The 23,792-nt window shown below is 36.1% G+C and overlaps 1 pseudogene; it reads right to left on the bottom strand.

Annotated features, from left to right (window-relative positions):
* Positions 1-15,857: 15,857 nt before the first annotated feature.
* LOC102139652 (elongation factor 1-gamma-like) lies at positions 15,858-17,049 on the bottom strand (annotated as a pseudogene).
* Between the last annotated feature and the right edge of the window lie 6,743 nt (positions 17,050-23,792).

The raw sequence follows: 23,792 nt of genomic DNA, 5'->3' as shown, positions 1-23,792 counted from the left end.
ATGTCACAGAGAAAACTTATTTCCTTAAACATTATGAACCAACATCCGCTAGCTTCCAACTTTTGTCCTGAAGCTTCTTCACCTCTCTTAGCCTTCATAGAGTCGAAGAGAGTTAGGACCTTGGTATGGATTAGGCTTTTACTCAAAGGAATATTGTGGTTGGTTTGATCTTCTATCATAATCACTAAAACTGTTGATATTAGTAATAAAGCTGCTTCATTTTATCATTCGTGTGTGTGCTGGAGTAGCATTTTTAATTTCCTTCAAAGTTTTTTTCTTTGCATTCACAAATTGGTGAACTGTTGAGTTAAGAGGCCTAGCCTTTGGCCTAGTTTGGTTTTTGATATGCCTTCCTCACTAAGCTTAATCATTTTTACCTTTTGATTTAAAAAGGGAGATATGTGACTCTTTCTTTCATGTGAACATTTAGAGGCCATTGGAGGGTTATGAATTAGCCTGATTTCAATATTACTATATATCAGGAAACAAGGAAGCCCAAGGAAATGGAGAGAGATAGGGGAACGACCACTCAGTGTAGCAGTCGGAGCACACAAAACATTTATCGATGAAGTTTGGTGATGTACAAGCATGGTTCATGGCACCCTAAAGCAATTACAATAGTAACATCAAATATCATTGATATGGTATGGATATTTGTCTCCTCCAAATCCCACGTTGAAATATGATCCCCACTATTGGGGGTGGGGCCTAGTGAGAGGTGTTTTCGTCATGGGAGCAAATCCCTCATGAATGGTTTGGTGTCCTCCCTACAGTAATGAGTTTACATGAGATTTATTTGTTAAAAAGAATCTGTCGCTCTCCACTCTCTATCTTGCTTCTTCTCTCAGCACATGACATGCCTGCTCCCTTCTTGCTGTCTACCATGAGTGCAAGCTTCCCGAGGGCCTCACCAGAAGCACACGCTGGTGCCATGCTTTTTGTGCAGCTTGCAGAACTGTGAGCCAATAAACATCTTTTCTTTATAAATTACTATATTAGTCCATTCTCATGCTGCTATGAAGAAATACCTGAGACTGGGTAATTTATAAAGGAAAGAGGCTTAATTGACTCACAGTTCTGCAGGGCCAGAAAAGACTCAGGAACCTGACAATCATGGCAGAAATTGAAGCAAACACACCCTTCTTCACATGGTGGCAGCAAGAAGTGCCAACCAAAAGGGGAAAAACGCCCCCTATAAAACCATCAGATCTCGTGAGAAATCACTCACTATCATGAGAACAGGATGGAAGTAACTGCACCCATGATTCAATTACCTCCCACCAGGTCCCTCCTACAATACGTGGGGATTATGGGAACTACACTTCAAGATGAGATTTGAGTGGGAACACAGTCAAACCATATTACCCAGCCTCAGATTTTCCTTTGTAATGCAAAATGAATTAATATAATTACTGATCCCAGATAATCATAATAGATATGTTAATAATGAACTATCTAAAATATGGTGAGAATTACCAAAATGTGACAGAGGCACAAAGTGAGAACATGCTGTTGGAAAAGTGGCACCTGTAGACTTACTAGATGCAAGGTTGCCACAAACCTTTAATTGTAAAACATGCAGTATCTGTAAAGTACCAAAAAGGAAACAGCAATAAAGGAAGTATGCCTGAATCTCTTCAACATTATAGTTATGACATCCCTCGTGTATGGTGACCAGATTTAACTCATTAACTAAAACCTCACATGGCAGCTGTTAAACCAACAGAGAAAGTAACTGCTGCCAATTGTAGTCAACCCTAGAAAAACGTTTTTGTGAAGGTCATAAATATGCTTCACATTCTATTTCAATAACTTATATTTATGTTGTTATTGTATTTGAATTATAATTCATTTGCATGTCCTCTATTGTCAAAATGAATTTCAGATTTTAGGTAGGAAAAAAAGAAATCACTTGCTGTGAAAAAAATAAATCTTTAGTATTTCATTGGATATATAATGATAATATCTGTAAAACTAATAGCAAAATTCAAATATGCTTTTATTGAAAAGTTCTTTAGCACTCGCTCTTATCATGTCTCATTTTCTCTGATGTACGAGACCTAAATTGCCACTTATAATGTGTGATGAACATACAGAAACTTACATGTTGCCTTTTGTTTTATCTAGAAGCAAGTAGATTGTACAAATAGGCTTGATTGCTCTGTGATAGAAAATGTGACCATCTGTAACAATTCATATTGTGAACTTATTACATAGATAATTATTATGATTAGTGTTACAATTCAGCAATCAGAAATCTGTACAGGATCCAAAGGAACACAGCAGGATAATACTCTATCTAAATGGGCTCAGGAAAAATGCAATTTATTTGACACACTCCACAAGAGAGACAGAATCAATTGGACATATAACGTAATCATTTTTCTCTCCCTTAGCAGCTTGGCACAGGAGCCAGCATCATGCATGGAAGGGAGTTTGCCATACAAAACCATGGTTATTGCATCTGCATGAGAATAGATCAACCCTTGGGTACACTCAAAATATTACTGGAGTTCCCTTTATTCAGATAGGACAGATTTTCCTAAAGACACTCTCCTTTTCTACCACACAGGACATATATTTCACCTACAAGTGCTATCTTTATGTCACTCACTTAGAAAATTAAACCTTGTCATCTCCCTACCTCTACTTGGTTTCAAGTGCAGCAATAACATTTAGATTAAACTATATATTTTGCAAGAAAAATCCATCCTCCCTCCATATTCTTTGTGGCTGGCCTGTGAAGTATTCTTTGAAAACCAGTGAATCATATTCTGAGAATTATAAGCTTATTTAAAATTTTTTAACACTGACTGGTCTTCTGAGCTTGAGAGACATGATAGCTTTTTACTACCAGCTGATAAAATATGTAATTGTTCAATTTCTAAAAAGCTGTTTCATTGTCTCTAGTTACTCCACATCTGCTACATTAAATAAGATATGACAGAAGGGAACTTGGTGGGAGGTAGAGAGGAGGAAGGCAAAGGAGTCCTAAAGACATGCAGGTGGAAAGTTGTTATCCCAAACATCTGGACCTGTTTACTAGGTAGTTGCTACCCTGGGATGGATACATGCTCTATTTACAAAGTCCCTTGGTAGAATACAATTATTTTCAAAAAGGAATGTCTTATTGCATAAAATACCCAGATATAAAATATTAACTTTCAGAAATAATCAAATATGTAATCGTTAATATGGAGCATCATTTGTTTCCACTTAATGGAAAATTAAAAGGATATGTAAGTGTTCAGTACAAGTTTTTAAAGAGATATGAATTTCAATATTTATTTTTTATTTCTAAGCTCTGTATTCATAAACAAATGACATTAAAATAAACAGAACTTCATTATATACCATTCACTTCAAGACATTTTATACATATTTATTGTCTATTTTGTGCCACATATTCCAGACACCATTTTATTAAAATTATTTATCTACTTAAGGAGTGAGTGATTATATATCATCACAGTTCTTGGCTTTCCTTTTTTCTTTATAGAGCATATTAATTTTGAATGCACATGGCACACTTTGTATAGGTATAAAAAGAACAGACAAATGCAAAGCATGACTGCTTCCATAGCCATTTGCTTTCTCCATTTGGAGGATACTAAATATAAATGTGTCTTTTGTTTTCAGAAATATTCTATCTATTCACTTTTTTTTGGTTTTCATTTTTACAAAAATCATACTACTGTTGTTGAAAATAGTATAAATCTTGCATCAGAGCAATTTTCTTCTTTTTCCATATTCCAGATTGTCAGTCTCCATAGTTAACCAAATTCAACATTTCTACCTCTTCCTTCTTTTAGTTACTTCTGTATTTTCTAAATCACATGTGTATTCTTTCTTTAAGTATTTAGTCCTACATAATATCTATGGGCCTCCTAAAGTGGAAAATAGAAGAGAAAAATTGGCCTTTTGTGTCCTGCCCTCTTCGTGCCAAAGCATATATACATAAACACATGCATAAACCTATGCATATGCACACACACCCACACACATACACACACACACACACACACACACACACACACATTCATACATGCTTTCTTCCAATAGAATTATATAAGGGTTTGATTAAGTTAATAGCTACTGTTTGCATTATGTGACCCTGTAAATATTATTTGTAGCTAAGCTAAGTAAAATATTCCGCATAGTATCACTACATTATCATTACAGTTTATATTTTGCTCAACTCTTTATTGCCCTGGAGGTAATTTTTTCATTTGGTTCCTTTCCAGCATGGCCATCGGTAGTTTATTCTCAGTCAATCTCTAAATACCTTTTCAATGAATTGAAACACATTCACATAACTCTTCAGTTTAACCTTTTCTTTGAGACGTCCCTCCTGAAGTCTTCTGTACTCCAGTTTCAATCTGAACTATGTGCTTTCCAGAATCATTGCTCACTGGTCAACCTGGGACTTTCTTCCCTTGACTATCAAATTGGGAATTCCTTTCATTCTTCTTCTGTGGGAAGGCCTTCTTTCCAGGGTCTTCATTCTTTCTCTTTCTTTTTTTCTCATGCTACTAAACAGAGCACATACTCCAATAGCTTCCTGAGAATGTGCATGTGCATCAAAACCTTGAGGACATGAAAATCTTTTTCTTCAACCTTCACAAATCTTTCATAGTCTGGTTAAATATACACCATCTTGCCTTAGAATTTTTAAGACACTATTTCACATTCTTCTAGCTTCTAGTAAGAAGTCTGAGGACATTTTGTGGTATGATTTTTTGTAGGTGACATGTTTTCCTTATTCTCTCTTTAATAATTTAGGAACTTTATACCTATTGTGAATTTTTAAGATGACTGTTTTTGGAGGTGTTTTTAAAAATCATTGCTCATAATAATCTTCATATCCTTCTGAAAACTATTATTCAGTTATGAAACATTTGCTTAAATTTAAAATATAAATTTATTTCCTTTATTGTTTATTTTTCTGGAATTCACATTATTAGATGTTGGTATTACTGGATGGATAGTTTTAATTTGGATATATTTTTTCTAGTGTATTTTCCTTGTCTTTTGCTGCTTTAGTTTCCTGAAAAATTTCCTCAATTTTTATCTTTATACACATACACAAAGATATTTTTCTATATAGCATTCTCTATATATTTTGTTTCCTCTGAATTCATTTAGTTTTTTCTTTGTTAAGACTTCTTTTATGTAAACACTTTCATCAAATGTCTGATGACACTTGTTCATTTGTATATATGTAAGAGGGAGGATATAAAAGAAATTTTCAACTATCCTTACTTACAAATTCTGAAATTAAATGAAACGAACATATTTTGGACTACCTAATTCACATTTTGCCTTTTGTATGCTTTCACAGTAAATATATAACTCAATGTATTTTCTGGCATGAAGAGATAACTCTAGTGGAGAAAAAAGAAGCATGCATGATTAAAAGATGAGATGAAATACATAAAATTTTCATTTTGTTTTGTTTTTGTTTCTTATCAGTTGGGGGCGATTAGGTGTTAATCTGGAGCACAAGTTTTCCTCTTGCCTCTGAATATAAAAAAAATAGAAATCTAAGAGGACTATATTTATATTAAGATTTATGCATAAGATAACCCTTCTTTACATGAGAATAATAAAACAATGCACAATTAGAATGGTTTCTGTGATTGACTTTCTATTATTCTTGTTATGCTAAATGACTTATCTCTGCCAATATGGCAATCTTATTCCTCTTGGCAGTGACTTGTTTAGCAGTGACCATACAAATGAACAAAAGTCCTGTGTGAAGTTTCAATTCTTAGATAACATGGGATGAGATAGTCTCTTCATCTGGATATTTTCATATTTTGATATTTTATCTGAATCTGCAGTCTTCCTGCATCCATAAGCACAAAGCCGAATCAACATGGTAGAGAAGATAGGTGAAAAGAACCTCATATTTTTGAGTACATCATTGGACCAATGTGTCAAGAGCCCTGGATTAATTGTATATTACTATTGTATTAGATAATAAATATTCTTTTATTGAATCAATCTGGGTCATGCATTCAGCTACAGGCATTTCAGCTAACACAATAAATTGCTTTATATTTAATATAAAGAATATATTCTCAAAGGACAACTTACTATAAGATAAAAAAACAGGAAGAAATTAAAAACTTGTACTAATAAGTAGAAATCTCATGCTTGCTTTCAAAGTAAGTAGCAAAGGTCTATTTACACTTTGTGGTACAATAAAACTAATTCAGTCAATTGAAGAGGTGGCTATGAGAGTGTTTCAGGTTACAACAGTGTTTCAGATTGTACATAAATTTGAAAATAAAAACTGAATGAGCTTTCTTTCAAAAAGTTTTTGAAATGCAATCCTCTATATAAAATTTTAGAGGAAAGATTTTTACATTGTAGGATTATTATAAAAGTAGTATATTATGTGAATGTTTTAAAAATAGAGCCATTTATTTTGTCTTATTTAGTACCATATAACTATTTTTAAGACCCCTATTGAAATACAGATTATTTTTGTCAATTTTTAAAATGATAGCATTAGTATGATTTTAAATTAATACAAATGTAAAAATTAAAATTAATTTTATTTTTAAATTTTTCAAATAATGCTCATGAATATTACTATATGTAATCTCAAAAACAATTCTACAATGAAATAAGAATGTATTATTATGATTGATATTATATAGATCAAAAAAATAATGCAGGAAGAAATTAAAATACTTGTACTAATAAGAAGAAATCCCTTGTCTCAAGCCAGGTTTTCCGGTGATGATCTATTTCAAACTTGATAAGCTTATTCTATGATGGCCTCAGCACATTACAATTATTATGACTAAAATACTCTTTTCAAAATAAATCTTCATATTAAAGACAATATTCTGCCCTCTGTTTGCTCCCCTATTCTTTCAGGTTTAGATTAATTTTGAGAGAGAATCTGAAGATGGATTAGATAGTAATCCAGAAAAAACTATTTAGAATGGCACAGGTTTTGATTACAGTAAATAGATTATCTTAAATAAAAACCCTATATTATTCTTAGTAATAAAATCACAGAGATTAGCATAGTAGGAATACTGATTCTGTATCCAGGAATCTGTCATCTTGAAGGATTTAACCATGATAAAATGTAATGCCAACCAATTTGGAGTTTTACTTAATATCTTCTTCCTATCAAGTGGAAAATACAGTTTTGTGGGGGAAATGACACTAAGTATGTCTTTGTATAACGCAATATACACTCTATCTGTAACGCTTTTATTTGAACCACAGGATATTGCCAATATATAATCATCTCAGGCCTACAAATGGCAATTTCATCTGATTCAATCTAGTATTTTTTGACATTTATTTGTACTAAAAAAAAATCTGAGAAAAGGACAGAATAAGATCAAATTATCAGCTTAATTTACAGCATTACACTTTTAAAAATAATTCTTATGTACACAATGACTAATTTTAATTTGAAATATTTAGTTTATATATGTCTCACTAAAGGAAGACTCATGCTGTAGAATCATAACCACAAGTTTAAAAAGCCTACTTAAGTAAATTTTTTTTGTGTGGATGACAAGGTCCCTATTAGAATGTCACATCGAAAAAGTATTTTGCAAAATTTAATATGTAACAGTAACATGACAATGTAAGAATGCAAATATTTACTTTATGCTATAACATCATCACATCCACAAATAACATCTTTTTGAAGAATTAAATGACTCATAGTGAAAAGAATCTAAGACAATGACAAAAATAAATTCAGAAGAAAAACTTTCAATTATGGTCTAGATATTAAATTTTTTCTAATATTGAAGGCAAAACCTTTTCCTACTGTTCAATGCATTCCTAATCTTCTCCCAGTGCCTGTGCTTTCTATTTGATAGGCACTTTATAGTGTTCTTATGTTATGTTTTATATCAAAATATGATTATTCTCTTAATGACTCATGGTTAAAGGAACTCAGAGAGGGAAAAGCCTACATAACCAATAAAGATTTTAACGGTATATTTGAAACTTTACAGATTATAAACTTACACACTTTTACTTTACTATAATAATGACATTTATTTTATAGCGCTTTATGTTTTACAAGGACTTTGATTTATATTACAGTATCTCATTTAGTGTTTTTTGTTTGTGTTTTGTTGTTGTTTGTTTTTTTGTGAGACTGGGTCTCACACTGGCGCCCAGGTTGGAATCCAGTGGCATGATCATAGCTCATTGCCTCCTCAAACCCCTAGACTCAAGGAATCCTCCCACCTCAGCCTCCCGAGCAGGCAAAACTACAGACACACATCACCACACCTAGATAATTATTATTATTTTTTTTTGTAAAGGGAGGGTCTCGCCATCTTACCTATGCTAGTCTTGAACTCCTGGTTCTTTCTATGTTTTTGTTTTAAGGTTTTACGTTATACTTGACTGAGAACTGTAATAAAATAAGTTTTAAGAAACTATTCAAAATTCTACACAGAAAAAAAAAACTACTAAGAATTTTCCCTTACTGTTTATAAACTTAAGCACAAAACAAAACTTGTAAATAAAATAAATATAATTTCATATTTATACATAAAAAAACATTAAAGATACTCCTAGTTTTAAATATTTCAATTGCACCTTTATTAAAATTAATTCACATACTATAAAAGTTACCCTTTTAAAGAGTACAATTTAGTGGTTCTTTGTATATTCACAGAGTTGTATAACTATTATCAATATCTAACTTCATTAGCAGTGCATGTTTGTAATATTTTTTAAAGAAATAAACAAATTACACGTACTTCATTTTAAAAACAAAACCAAAATGAAAACTTAGATGATTTTTTTTTCCCTTGGATGTGCTTCTACACAAAGTATACTCAGCAGTTTTGACTTCATGCTTGGGAAAAGACTTCCAAGGGATAATATTATCATAATAAATTCTCTGAAATGTTTTATATGATCTGGACTTGAGATGTCCACCCTAAAACTGTCTTCCTTCCATGTGTACAATGAATGTGGTAATTAAATGCATGAATGTCCCCAATTTCTTACCCTTTCTATATCCAGGGGTTTTTGCCATACACATGTGTAGTGCCCTCCCACTCAGGTCTCTCAAGTACCATGAACATGAGTCAGTCAGTCATGCTATTCATTCACTTATGATTTAATATATGCTGTACATATTGGTTGAGTACCATAATATATGTCTACTATCACAAATAATGTGCTGCTCGTGGCCAGTCGCAGTGGCTCATACCTGAAATCCCAGCACTTTGGGAGGCCGAGGAGAGCTGATCACAAGGTCAGTAGTTTGAGACCAATCTGATCAACATAATGAAACTCCGTCTGTACTAAAACTACGAAAAATTAGCCGAGTGTGGTGGTGTGCACCTGTAATCTCAGCTACTTGGGAGGCTGAGGCAGGAGAATTGTGTGAACCCGGGAGGCGGAGGTTGCAGTGAGCCGAGATCACACAATTGCACTCCAGCCTGGGCAGCAGTGCGAGACTCTGTCTCAAAAATAATAAATAAATAAATAAATAAATAATAAATAAATAAATAAACAAATAAACAATGTGCTGCTCATATTCTAGAATTGAGAATATCGTTGTTCTGAAAGTATATTCTAGTGGAAAGACCAATAATACCAAAAGATAATAAAAATAAAAATTGATCAGTGTTATAAAGAAAAATACAATCAAGCTACACAGGGAAACAGTTGGGAAAATTCAATTTTAATCATGTTTATCTAGGAAGGCTTCTCTGAGAAATTAATAATTTGACATAAATTGGAAGGAAGCATAACAATGAGGGAGGTGACATTTGGAGTGAAATCTGAAGAAGGAGTAAGCACAAAGAACCTGATCAGGAATGAACGTGGTTCGTTTGCGGAATTGGCAAGAAAGCCAAAAGGTATTAAGTGCCCAAGAATATGTTGAAACTTCAACGCTTTCTAAACACAATTTCCTATTTTGAAAGAAAAAAATGACTAGATAACAGAAAGTTTCCAACATTAAAGCAAATAGTCAATTTGAAATTACTTGTCCTTTTTAAAAAAATTTGTTTAATGCTTTAAGAGTGCCAATCTCCTAACAAGTACCTCAGCATTCAGATCCCATCTTTCAGTACACTGGTTATACTGCCGATCTCACTTAAGATATCTGACCACCCAACATTTTAGGCAAAGCAATCTTGAATGCCATTTTTATAAAAGAAAAGTTAATTACTTAATCAATATAAATTTTAGACTTTTGAGCAATAATTCTAAATTATTAATATAACATGTTCCTGTGTGTTTTGATGTATACGTACTAACTTTTTTTAACTTTTACGTTCAGAGGTGCAAGTACAGGTTTGTTATATAAGTGAACTTGTGTCATAGGAGTTTGCTGCACAGATTTTATTTTATTTATTTATTTATTTATTTTTTGAGATGGAGTCTCACTGTGTCGCCCAGGCTGGAGTGCAGTGGCATGATTTCGGCTCACTGAAAGCTCTGCCTCCCAGGTTCACGCCACACTCCTGCCTCAGCCTCACGAGTAGCAGGGACTACAGGCGCCCGCCACCATGTCCGGCTAATTTTTTGTATTTTTAGTAGAGACGGGGTTTCACCGTGTTAGCCAGGATGGTCTGGATCTCCTGACCTCGTGATCTGCCAGCCTTGGCCTCCCAAAGTGCTGGGATTACAGGCGTGAGCCACCATACCTGGCCATTGTACATATTTTATCACCCAGGTATTAAGCCTAGGACATATAAGTTATTTCTTGGTCCTCTTCCTCCTCCCACCCTCCAGCCTCTGAAAGATCCCAGTGTGTGTTGTTCCCGTCTTTGTGTCCATGTGTTATCATCATTTACCTCCCACTTTCAATTGAGAACATGCAATATTTGGCTTTCTCATCTTGTGTTAGTTTGCTAAGGATAATGCCCTCTAGCTCTGTCCATGTCCCTGCAAAGGACATAATGTCATTCTTTTTTTGGCTGCATAGTATTCCATAATGTATATTTATCACATTTCCTTTATCCAGTCTATCTAGCCTTATCAAAATGATGTCTATTTTCCTAATATAACCAATTCCAAATTCCTCCCAAATTTATGGAGGTAGCACTAAAGGCAAAACCTCAGAAAACAGGGTAAATATCCTCTTTCCCACCTCCCTACCCTTTCAAAACCATCAAAATTGAGTGTTTCATATTCTTTCGTCTTCCCTCTGGATCAAAGATTCAGGGACTATACTTATCAAAATTCTATGCCACAGTCTTCTCAGCCATGTGGCTAACATCTTCCAGATGGCCAATGAACTAGTCTAAATAACCATTCACACCCTCATATATCAATTTGAATGCATTGATTCTTATAATAACACAGGAAAAAAGTGGGCTTATGTTGTAATCTTAGGAGTTAAAATCTCAACAATTAAAGTACTATAGGTAGAAAAGTAAAAGAGACCCTGAAAGAATTTTTGACATTAACAAAACTTCAAATTGTCAGAAAACCAGTATATGCCTTTTTACTTTTTTCTAACCCACTTCAAACTTTAAAAATAATACACTAATTTATTTCCGTTAGACTATGTACATTGATCTATGAATTATGCAGGGCAATCTGACCTCAAATACAGATTTGAGAAGAAGAGTAGGTATGAGTAAAAGACTAATGTGAGTGCTGTCAACATAGTCATCTTATCTATTGGTATATGTCTGGTATGTAATCTCCTCTCTTCTAATAATGAGTAGAGGGAAACAAACACATTTGCCTAAAGAAATAAAGAACAAAAGTAAGAACTATTACCCTGAGAATGGGCATACTTCCGGAAATTATTTGCCATAGTAGTCTAAGGAATATTAGAATGAATCACCAATTTTAATGCTACAATATAGTGTTACTTCTAGGACTTGTGGCCAGACATCTTTAAAATATGCTGGAATGGGAAGAATTCTGGGTGAGAGATAAGGCAGAATGCAGGAAAGTAGAAACAGCAGAAGTGACATTTACATTGTAGGCAGTGAAAGGCAGAGCTGACACTGGATATTCTGAAGAGAAGTTTCAGGGACACGTTAGAACAATCTCAAAACTCTTCTTTGAACGCAGTCAAAAACTAAGACCAATCAAAAGTAGAGTATGTCTATAGAAGACAAACAAAATAAACCCAAACCAAAAATAACTTGTGCTCTTTGCTACATGACTCGGTCAATGAGAACAAAAGCAATAATCACACTCATACTTCAGGAAAACCTTCTTCCTCCAAAGAAAAGAAAATGAAATTTTCTAGGTTAAAATGACTCACATTAGATCACTCAAATTAATTTTCATTTTGATTAAATGTGATGGACTAAGCACGAGTTTCTACTTCTCTTCACAAACAAAGGGACATTGAAATAACAGACTACTGGACAAGAACAAAAGAGAGAATGAAATTATCGTTCTGGAAGTTGGAAAAAGGAAGTTGCTTTTGTCCTTTCAAACAGCTATAGCAAAATAATGGGTAATTTATAAACAATAGAAATTTATTGTCCACAGTTCTGTAGGCTGGAAAATCTAAGCTCAAGATGCCAGCAGATTCTCTGTCTGGTGAGAGCCTGTTTCTCATAGATGGTGTCTTCTATGTGTCCTTACATGGGAAAAGGGGTGAACAAGCTCTGTTGAGCTTCTTTTGTAAAGACACTGTGCCTTATGAACTGAGCCTTCATGACCAAATTACTTCCCAAGGCCCCAGCTCTTAATATCATCACCTATGGGGTTAGGTTTCAGAATAGAATTTGGGGGAGATGAAAATATTCAGACCATAGCATCATCCATCACACATTCTAGATTTACTTGGAAAGTAGAATCAATTGAATAGTTGGAGAATGAGCTGAGGAAACCAAAATAATACTTCTAATGATCCTCCCAGGCAAACCCCACAGAAGTAAAACATCTAAAACAGCCACTTAGCATAGATTCCTTTTTTCCCCCAGTTTTCCAGTGGATCACATATTGTATAGATTATTTGCTTTAAGATAAAAATTTCTTACCATCAATTAAGAAAATGTTCCGGACTTCATACCTTGAAAATTATTCTTTAGTAGTTCTAGAATGGGGTCCAGTTAAGTGTATGTATCTAAATTTCTCAGGTGAATTTGAAAGACATTCTGGTTATGAATTGTTACCTTCAAAAGTGGTTGTGGTTCTTACTGACAAACTCCTATTCTGAGGTAAGCCAAATAGTGATTCTCTGCATATTATGCAAGCTTAGGTAATAGCATGGGCTAAATGTTTTATTTAACAAATTACTTTTGTGTTGTTCATAGTTTAAAAATATATATAAGTGTGTAGTTTAAAATAGTTTGTGTTCAAAGGCTTTTCATAAGAAAATGTCCATTACATTTTGTAGGAGTAGTTTGCAAACATATTTATTTTTCATCCTTAGTTTTTTTTTTCTCTCTCTATCCCTCTCTCTATATAATATAAAATATATATAATTTATATATTATATATAATAAATTTATATGTAAAATATGGTATAGTGATCTCTAATTATAAAAATTAGATATAGATATAGAAATTACATGTTAAATACAATTGATATTACACATATAATTGTATATATATGTGTATATACACACATACATACACACACACACACACACACATACACAGTAAATATAATTTCTGTAGTTAGAGATCACTACACCATATTTTCTGGAGAAGAATTTGGTGGTATATGTCTATATATCTATATCTGTATGTATATGTTACGTGAGAGTTTTACTTTTTCAAAATTATACAATTGACCCAAAAATTAAATATCAAATCTGTAGAGATAGTGATCTATATATCCAAAAAAATGTAGTTTATTTAGACATTTTTCAAATGAAAAACTAAAGGAGAAACTCAGTTGAGCCTATTTTTTCAAGTTTTAAAATAATTTGCCATATCAATGAATTAATATAAGATACATAATATCATAATACAAAGATTGATGGAAATAGGTGTTGATATGATGGTATATTAACAACAGCTTTAACTTTCTTCATACACAGCAAAAAAAAGAAAAAAAAAATAGACTTTAAACTCCTCCTTCTTCCCTGTCATTCTTTATAAAACCCACACATACCCACAAAATATATATCAACAACAAAAAAAATGATCCAAGGTGAGCAATCCATTTCAAACTATAAAGGAGGATTGGACCATTAAATTGTATAATTGGAATTATGGTTAAGATGTAAAGTCCTATGCATTGTTATTTTCTATTCATTGAGTTAAAGAATTCTCCTCATCAACAGAAATTTAAATTTCATTTTGATGTTTGGAATTCTTTATCTCCCTTTAACTGCTGTTCACAGGACTCAGTCAAGGATATCTCTTTGCAGTGATGTTACCGATATATATTTCATAGTTTAGTGGAAAATTCTAAAATAACCAATACATCATTTTGCTCTAGATTTGGAAGCTAACAAAACATGGCTACAAATGAATAATTAAGAAAACAAATTACCAAATCATATCCCTAAATGTTTCTTTAAGTTCCCCAGAGGGTTCCCCTACAATTGACTTCTTGTGTATGAGTAATGAAAACCAAGATTTGTGTTTACTTCACTGACCCTGAAAACAAAAACTCTTATAATCTTTGTTTTGAAAGTATTATAGACATTTAGTTTTATGGAAACATTCTTCAATGTTTCAGATTTGGGAAGTACTATAATGCTGTCTTTAATAGTAGGTTTTTCTCAACAATGTTGGTTTAGGACAATACTTTTCTATCTTGAACATGGATAAGAATCACTTGGAAGGCTGGTTTAAAACACAATTGCTAGCCTAGACTGTGAGTTTCTAATTGACTAGATCTAGAATGGGGCCCATAAATTTGCAAACATGGAGGACCACTGGTTTAGAATATGTGTTCATTAATTTATCAGCTGAAATTACATATATATATGTATGTGTATATATAAAATTAATGAAAACCAACTTGTGCTGATTTGAACTGTGTTTATGTCTCCAAAACATCAGTTTCAGAAAATGTCAACATATGGTTCCATATACTCATATTTAAAATAGCAAATTTTATTTCTAGTAGCAACGTTATGATATTAATGCCTCTTGCTTAAAATGAAGTAAAACTGTGAATGTTAGCAATGCTATTTCACTGAGAAGTAAGAAAGTATTTTAGAAGAGTAAATTGCTACTTTTTAACTTTCTGTGCATTTTTTGGCTTCAAATAAAATCTTAACAACAATAGTCTCCTTGGGCTTTTCACTGACATCTTTTAAAGTAAGTCAGAGGCTGAGGAATGCAGAAGTTAATCACTTTGACTAATTTGTAATTAGCTCTACCTGTATTCCACAGGAAATGATCAATATTACCATTTGAAGAGGCCAGTCTTAGATCCAGCAACACTTCTAGAACAGCCACAGTTAATTTTTGACATTCAGTGCCTGTTCCTCACTGGAAAAGCTAAAACTCTCGTATTCAGTCACAATTTATTAGAACGTTTTTTTTTAAATAGAGAAAATAAACATTATTTATTTTTAACTTTTTAAAAATATTGGGTGAAAAAAGTGTTTAAAATTACATAAGTCAGTTATTATTATTAAAATTATTACTGAATCAGTGAAAGATAATTCCTGTCATATGTGTTCAATTTTAAGAAAATAAAAAAAGTTCCCTTGCAGATTAGTTTTCTAACACATTTGACATACTTAAAGTAGAGCTGAAATGTTTTGAAATGTGAAATCAATTTATCTTTAAACAACTTTTAATTTGATTTTCCTGGCAATTCAGAACATCTGTTTTGGGATCTGGTTATACCAAACACTATTTCAGAGACTGAGGAAAACATCAGAAAAACCAGAGAATTTCATTCCTGGGGAAGGGGTGTATATTTTAGTAAGAAAAAGAAATTCAACTTAGGACAATATTATATTTCCCCGATTCTTCAACATGGAGTATGAGATCCCATAAATAGACTCTTGTCGACCATCTCTATTTTATTTTATTATTTAGTTTAGTTTAGTTTCATTTTTCAGTATTCATTTTCCTTAAATGACCCCCATCACCCTGCAGGCAGGTAGGCGTTGGCAAGAGATGTTCACTTGGCAATATCGCTCTTTGCCCATATTCTGGAAGGTCTCCTTCCAGGAAAAGTACGTTCCAACCAGGCTCCCCGCTGCCAGGAGCGGGTTTTTGCCATGTGTATGACTGGTAGTCCATCTGCCAATCTGGACTCAGCAGAAAGGCAAGCTCCTGGCCTCAGAAGTCGCAGACTCCAGAAATAGAGCTGCCCTTGTCGGTTCCAAAGAGGATGACACTGGCAAAGGCATCTTCCTCAGCTTGTCCAGTCGCTTGAACATTCCAGTGATGAGATTGCAAGTCATAAAGGTCTGAGTGAGTTCTTTAGGGAAGAGATATTCTGATTACCACAGGGACCAGTCATCCTTATCAAAGTGCTCCCAGAAATAGGGCAGCACCACAAAGTGTGTGTCCTCGTTGGAGTACTTGTGCTTATATTCATCCAAAACAAAGGTACTCCTGAGAAAGTGAGCGAAGAAGTCTTTGACCTTGGGATCAGCAGCCAGCACCTGCTCACGTTCGTCCATCTCCTCCTCAGGAGCGGGGGCAGCCGCCTTTTTCTCCTCCTTCCGCTCAGCCTGGAGCTACTGCTTCCTTTCCCGTGAATCTTTCCCTTTCCATGGGATGTGTTTTTCAGACTGGCTTTCTGCAAGCTTTTTAGCATCAAACTGAGCCATGTTCTCAGACAGTTTCACCTTCCATAAGACAGTCCGGAATTGGGGTTGGTTAATGAAGTTGAGGAACCAGTGTTGGTATTGGGAAAGGCCTGGCAGAAAGAAGGCTCCAGGACCTGCTTATAGAGCCACAACAGAGTGCAGACAACTGCGATGTCAGCCAGACGAAGAGTCCTCGGCTTCAAGTGAGCATCTAGCAGCCCCCAGAATTCGCCTCACCTCCGGCTTTGCATTCTCAGTGGCAGGTTTGTTGTAATGCATGATGCCCAAGGTGGGGAACACCGAGGTACCTGCTGGGGGCACTGCGTTGCTATCAGCGGAGCTCACCCACTGCACCACCTGCACTGCGGCTTATGGAGTACTTTCCCACCGTTCCTCATTGCTCACATAGTAGGCAATCGCATTGCTTTCAAACACACAAAATCCATCGTCACTCTCAAATGCTGGAAACTTGCCGTCAGGAAATTTGCGAATAAATTCAGGGGTGCTATTGGTTTGGTCAGAGTGGAAGTGAGGTAGTACAGAGAGCACTCAGACCTGAGCCCCGCTGTACTGAACAGCAATGAGGACCTTAGTTTTCAGGATATGTCCCAGCTACCATGATGATTTCCAATTTAATATTTTAGTATTAGGATAATTTTGAATTTATAGCAAATATACAATATAAAAATATAAACATATAATATATAAAAATATGTAACATAGAACAGTCTATAGTGCTTTCTGGCATCATATAGAACTCCAAATAGAAAATCAGTGAATGAAAATATTTCTATAAAGATGGAAAACATTGCTGTAGTAAAATGTTAATGCCCTAAAAATTAATTATGTTTTTCATAATCAGGTGATGAATTAATCATGATGATTCTGTTGCATATTTCTACAGGAAAGCACATTAGATATATGAGTGGTATAACTTCTGAAATCCCCACATATTCAACCGGTACCCCAAAGCCTTATTTATATCTTCAGTTCCTCTATATATTCACAACTCTACTCTTCTATCATTTTCTTTAATCTGATTACTGTCGTGGTCAGTGACTGCCTGAGGCACGTGCAAGGGCAGTTAAAGAATTTACCAAGACAGTAATGAGTTTAGAAAGGCAGATTTATTAGAGAAAGGAGGAGATGCATTGCAAGAAAGCAGTGGGCAGTACAGCAGAGGGAAGGCTGTCTGCAACAAAGCAGGAACTTGAGTATTTTAAAGGGTGGTTGCTTGAGCTGAATGCTTGAACCAGGATATTTGGGTGCCGGTGGGCAGTGAGCTGAGTGCTTGGGTTTGGTGTTTGGGTGCAAGTGAGCCATCTGCAATTGGCCCAGTTTCTTAAACATTCACTCCCGTCTAACCCTGTTTCTTTCCTGCCAGCTAAGCCTATTTATTAATTTTCTTTTAACTCTTTTGGGTTCCACATTCCCCTACCCTCTCTGACAGAATAACAAGGACAAATCTTAGGGATTAAGACAGAGGTCTCATCTTCCAACTACTTTCTGCTGCCCTGGGGCATAAAGCTGACTCTACCTACAGTTATTGGTGGGTAGAGGGACCCCATGGACCACTGTCTCAGGTTATGGGACTTAAAAGGTTGGGCACACCTGGAAGATGGGTCTTGGGAGAGAGAGCATGTTTCTATGGAACTGATGCCTAGCAGAGTCTAAAGGAGACTCTGGGGTCTTTGGGGATAATTCACTGATACCCTTGCATCATCAGAAGATTGGTATGAAACTGCTACATTCTGGAAAAAAACAAATTTAACCAGTAAGTTAGAGAGACAAGTACTGGAGAGAAGTAGCAGTATAGATGCAATTGGTCCCCGCAGAGGGACCTCATAGAGCCTCCTAGAACCTTCTTTAAGAAATTAGGTATTTGAAAGTGGTTTTCTTCATAATCAAGTGGCCTGTTTCTGTACTTCCCTTGATTTTTGCTGGATATTTCCTGATTGATTTACACAGAAACAACATTCTTCCTGAAGAAACAAGCATGTCCTTCCCTGGGCTACTGTGAGTAGATTAAGGGCTCGTCTATTTTGTAGGACTACTCCAGCAGGGGGATTGATTTGTCGATTCATTTTATTTAATGTTTCTCTGATTGTGTCCAGGAATTTTGCAAATTCTTGGGGAAAGAGGAGATAAGGACAACATCTGTAATTCCTGCCACCGCAGCACCAGTTATACTTACGCTGGCAAGAAAGGAAATTAAGTGAATGACCGTTTCATCTCAGTATATAGGAGACTATTGGAGGCCTAGCGTTGGCATTAGTTCAGTTAAGTTGGCAGTGTAGAGTTGGGAGGTGGAGTTACATATCCTAGAGAACAAGCAGGGATACATAAGCATTAGTTACACAAATAAAGTATAATCCTGATTTTCAGAGCAGTACTGTGTTAACTGAGATAAGGCCCACAATGGTGGGAATTTGGTCAGATTTCAGGGTGAGATATAGTGTAATTTGTTAAGGAATCTTTTTATGACTTGTTTGGCTCTTTCTACTTTCCCCGCAGATTGTGGGTGCCAGGATGTATGTAAGTAATATTTAATTTGAAGAGCTTCATTTACTCCCTGTGTTATCTGGAAAATAAAAGTGGGGCCATTGTCTGACTGTAGGGAACAAGGGAGCCCAAAATGGGGAGGTATCTCGTCCAAAAGGGCCATGATGACTTCGAAGCCCCGTCAGTTTTTGTGGGAAAGGCTTTTATCCATCCAGTAACAGTATCTACAAAGACTAGCAAGTAAGCATGTATATAAAATCTAGTTGCCAGTCCTTCTCTGGCAGAGTCCCTCATCTTTGAAGGGGTTTAAGGAGAGGGGCAGGTTTGCGGGCTCCTCTCCGTTAGACTGAAGCAGGGCATTATTAGGAAAGATTTGGAGGGTGGACAGGTCTTTAACAAGAGTGTGTCCAAACAAGTGTAGGCTATCCCTAAATCCCTGGGGAAGGACTGTCCAGGTTCACTGTTGAGAAACATGGGTGGAGGGGTTTTCCCATTCAAAGACGAATAAGAATTGGCAGTCTGAATGTATTGGAATGCAAAATAAGGCATTTTTAAAATCTAATACTGTGAACCATGAAGTGCCAGAGAGAATTTACCCTTAAAGGGTGTAGGGATTGGAAACGACTGGGGTATATAGGGATTACTGCCTCACTGATGGCCCTTAGGTCTTGTACCATTCTATATGTGCTATCTGAGTTTTTAACAGCTACCATCAGGGTTCTATGGCCATTTGCAAAGACTTAATAACCCCATGACCAATAATTTTTCTATTAGAGTCTGTAGGCCCATTTGGGCTTCAAGATTTAAGGCATGTTATGGGATCCTAGGGAAAATATTAGGTATTCAGATGAATATTTACAGAGTCTGCAAACAAAGAACTTTCTTCAGTGGAGATATTCCATACCTCTGGAGGAACTTGTAAAATGGAGGATTTTAGGACCTTGGGGCTTTTGGTGGGAGGAGCTAGTAATGCCAATATTGGGCAGGCATGCTCAGGGAATTTAAAGCTAGTCTGGAGTTTGTCATTGTGTCCCAAGTAATGGGATAGGAGAGTAGCTTAGTAGAACCTGGAAAGACTGAGTGAAAACATTTTTCCCCAGGGTGCATACTATGGGGAGATAAAGCATCACTGCTGTGGCCTGCCATCTATGCTGGCGAGAAGGATCAAAGACAAAAAGGTAAGCCCAGAAAATCTAATTAGGGCTGAATAATTAGCTCCTGTGTCAAAGGAAGGTGGGGAGGATCTTGACCATGGGAGTATGAAAGAGGGTTCATCTAAAATGTCTGGAGTCAGGAGGAGGAGGTAAGAACTTTCCTAGGCACATTCAACAGTTTCCTTGAAGGTCTGGGTCCCAACCCCAGGGACATAAAAGCCTGGATGTAAGGAACCTCAGGCCTTTTGGAGGAATTTTGACAACACAGATTGAGTTGAAAAAGAGTATTAAAATCCAAAGTCCTATTCAGAGTCTAGGTTAATTGATCTGAGAGTTTAATCAACAGACCAAACAACATTACACAAGAAAATTAGGCAATTCTTCTTGAGAGTCTGAGAGCGAAATTTGTCCCAATGTTTTAGGATGCAACCCAGAGGTGAGTCTGAAGGAATACACAAAGTTTGCTCTATGCTGGGACTGGAAAATGATGAGCCACTGGAGGCTGATGTCTGCTGGGGCATGAAGTGCACTTTTTCTGAAGGTGTCCTGACAGGGGAAAGGATACCACTCAAGTCTACTGGGGTGCTTTTGAGATGTCCTTCCTAGAGGTGTATTGCACCTATTCGGAAAGACCTCCCGGCACTGGGGACAATACTACTGGGGCCTTGCACTAGATGGCCTGTCCAGGTCAGAGGTGTGAAGGTGAAGGGAGAACTCAGCCTGGAACCAGCCCCAGGAGAAAGGATGGGAATGAGGAGACTCATCACTCTGAGGCCACTGGCGATCACCTGATTTGGGAACATTTGGAGCCGGAGGTCTGGCTGCCTTTATGTGAGAATTAGAGTAAGAAGAAGACATGGTTTATGTCACTCAAAATGTATGTGGATTTGCCCTAGAGGAGCTGCTGCTGATAATTCTGCAACATGCAGGGATTGGAGACCTCTGACCAGAAAGGATAGGAGACAACCTTTCTCCCTCTGGACAAGGTAGCCAGACGTTTGCCCTTTGGCCTTCTGGCAATACCAGGGAGCTGCGCTGGCCAGATGCCACTAGTTACCAGAGCACTACTAGATGTTGGCTGCTGGAAGTCTGAAAAAAAGAAAATGAACTTAGGTCCCTCACCTGAGTGGATGGTAGTAGTCAGACACTTCCATGCAGACAACTTTCAGTTTCACCAGAGTATAGCCCTGGCCATAGACTGTCAGTTGTTTCCATCTTGGGTGCTGTCCACAGAGGGTCCTGAGTTGGAAGACAGAAAGGAAGAGGGGAGAGAGTCACAAAATGTCATGGACAATGACTGCCTGAGGCCAGCATGGGTGGTAAAAGAATTTACCAAGACAGTCATAAGTTTAGAAAGGCAGATATATTCGAGAAAGGGGAGATATATTGCAAGAGAGCAATGGGCCAAACAGCAGAGGGAAGGCTGTCTGTGATGAAGTGGAGACTAGAGGGGTTTTTAAATGGTCATGCTGCTTGGGCTAAATGCTTGAAACAGGATGCTTGGGTACAGGCATGTGGGGGATCAGTCAGAGTGCTGGGAGAAGCTATAGGGAAAGGAGCAGGCCTTCTGAAAGGTTGGAAGGCTCTGTATAACTTTGGGGGAGAATAAGCTGAAGGCAGCTGTTCTCTTACCCTGAGGCAGAGGGCGAGGAATAGGTACAAGGGAGTATAGGGGGATTTATCTTAAATGGCCTATTTACTTTTGTTGTCCAGAAACTGACTTTTGATCACCCATGTGTGTGACTGCTCCGTGAAAGGGGCAACAATATTAATTACCCACAGATTGTGTTTGCTACAGGCTTTCAGCATTATATGTGTACTGAATAAAAGCAAGCAACTCCAGCTGTTCGAGGCTGCCCTTTTCTTCAGTCACTAGCAGCCCCATAGCTGCTCTTACACTGCATACCTGTGTCTGAGTACTCCTTCCATCCTTCTCTCAGCCAGGGTCTGCAGGATGGACCCGGCACAGGTTTGGGTTTAATGTTTGGTTGCAAGTGAGCCATTTAGAGCTGGTCCAGTTTCTCAGAACATTTGCTCTTCTCTATCCCTGTTTCTGTTCCTGCCAGCCAAGCCCATTTTTAATTTTCTTTTGACCCTTAGGATGCCACAGTTATTAATAATTTAACCAAAGAGCTAATTTGTTTGTTACCATTAACAATATACATAAATGCTAAGTGATAAAGCACTAAAAATTCTTTGAAAACTTCAAATACAGAACAAAATGGCCTGTCTTTATACAATGGCACTTCCACTATGTTGACTAGAACAGTTTCCTCAGCCATCAGACAATTCTAGAACTGATATATCCACTTGTTGAACATTAGGCCATGGTACAGTTGGGTTGGTAATAAATTTGTTTTGTATAAAATTTCCCTCTGAAGCTTTTTCTGAGCCAGTGGATGGGCCTTTTTAAATGTAGAAATTGACAGAGCCACTGTTTTCCTGATCAGATGTGCCTTCATTATGTTTCTTTCCTAGTGAATCCTTAGATACAATGTAACTTTTGTCTTACATCCTTTGCATTGCTGCGATTAGACTTTTTTTTTCTGTTTTGAGGAATCTGTGTACTTTACTCAAGGCTGCAGTTGATATCTAGTTAATTGATACCACCTTACAGGATAGAGGTCAGGGCCTCACCAATTGATCATCCTCTGATCAATATTGCCTTTCCATCCATCAAAATATATCCTTAAGAGACAATGAATAATTCAAGTTGCTGTGGCCATGCATACTAAATGTGGCTTCATAAAATCTCCTTTTATTATCATTTCTGTATGTTATCTCTGATTTATAACTTACTTTTTGAAAGAGTTTTACTGGTTAAGTAATGGATTCAGTTTCTCTAAAGTTTTCAAAACACTCAAAAGGAAGTTTTGTATAACTTCTGGGTGGAGTAATTTTAATTACGTTAATATCATAGAAGCCAAGAGAGAAAATATAAGGACAAAGTGCATAATAACAGTGCCAATCAGATTATTGATCTCAATCATTAGAAGTCCATCAGCCAGCACCTTTCTAATAGTGCAACACATATTACAGATTTAATGAGTCTATATTTTTCAATATCCTTTATTGTTCGACCCATTCCTCACTCTGGTCTACTCCTTATATCTTACCAAATAAATGTATAAAAATGTCTAGCCTCTTTCTTCATAATAACAGATATGTTGAATCTATGACTTATACCTCAAATCAACCAAAATGATGAGTTAATGGGTTCCTCCCATGTGGTTCCACTGTTATCTTTGTTTTATATTTTGCATGAGTGTAAATCTTTCTCCAATTATAGTTTTTGCCATTGCTACTCGTGTTTGACATATTGCATCTTGTCAGCCACTTCTACTCTCATTCAAAGATTAAAGTCCTATGCACTTTTGGAAAACTTTTTGAAATATTAGGCAGAAGCATTTGGTACCTTATATAGTTTGGATATTTTCCCCCTCCAAATCGCATGTTGAAATGTGATCCC

The sequence above is a fragment of the Macaca fascicularis genome, chromosome 5 (genome assembly GCF_037993035.2).
Source record: "Macaca fascicularis isolate 582-1 chromosome 5, T2T-MFA8v1.1".
NCBI lineage: Eukaryota > Metazoa > Chordata > Mammalia > Primates > Cercopithecidae > Macaca > Macaca fascicularis.
This window is presented reverse-complemented; position numbering and strand designations above follow the sequence as displayed.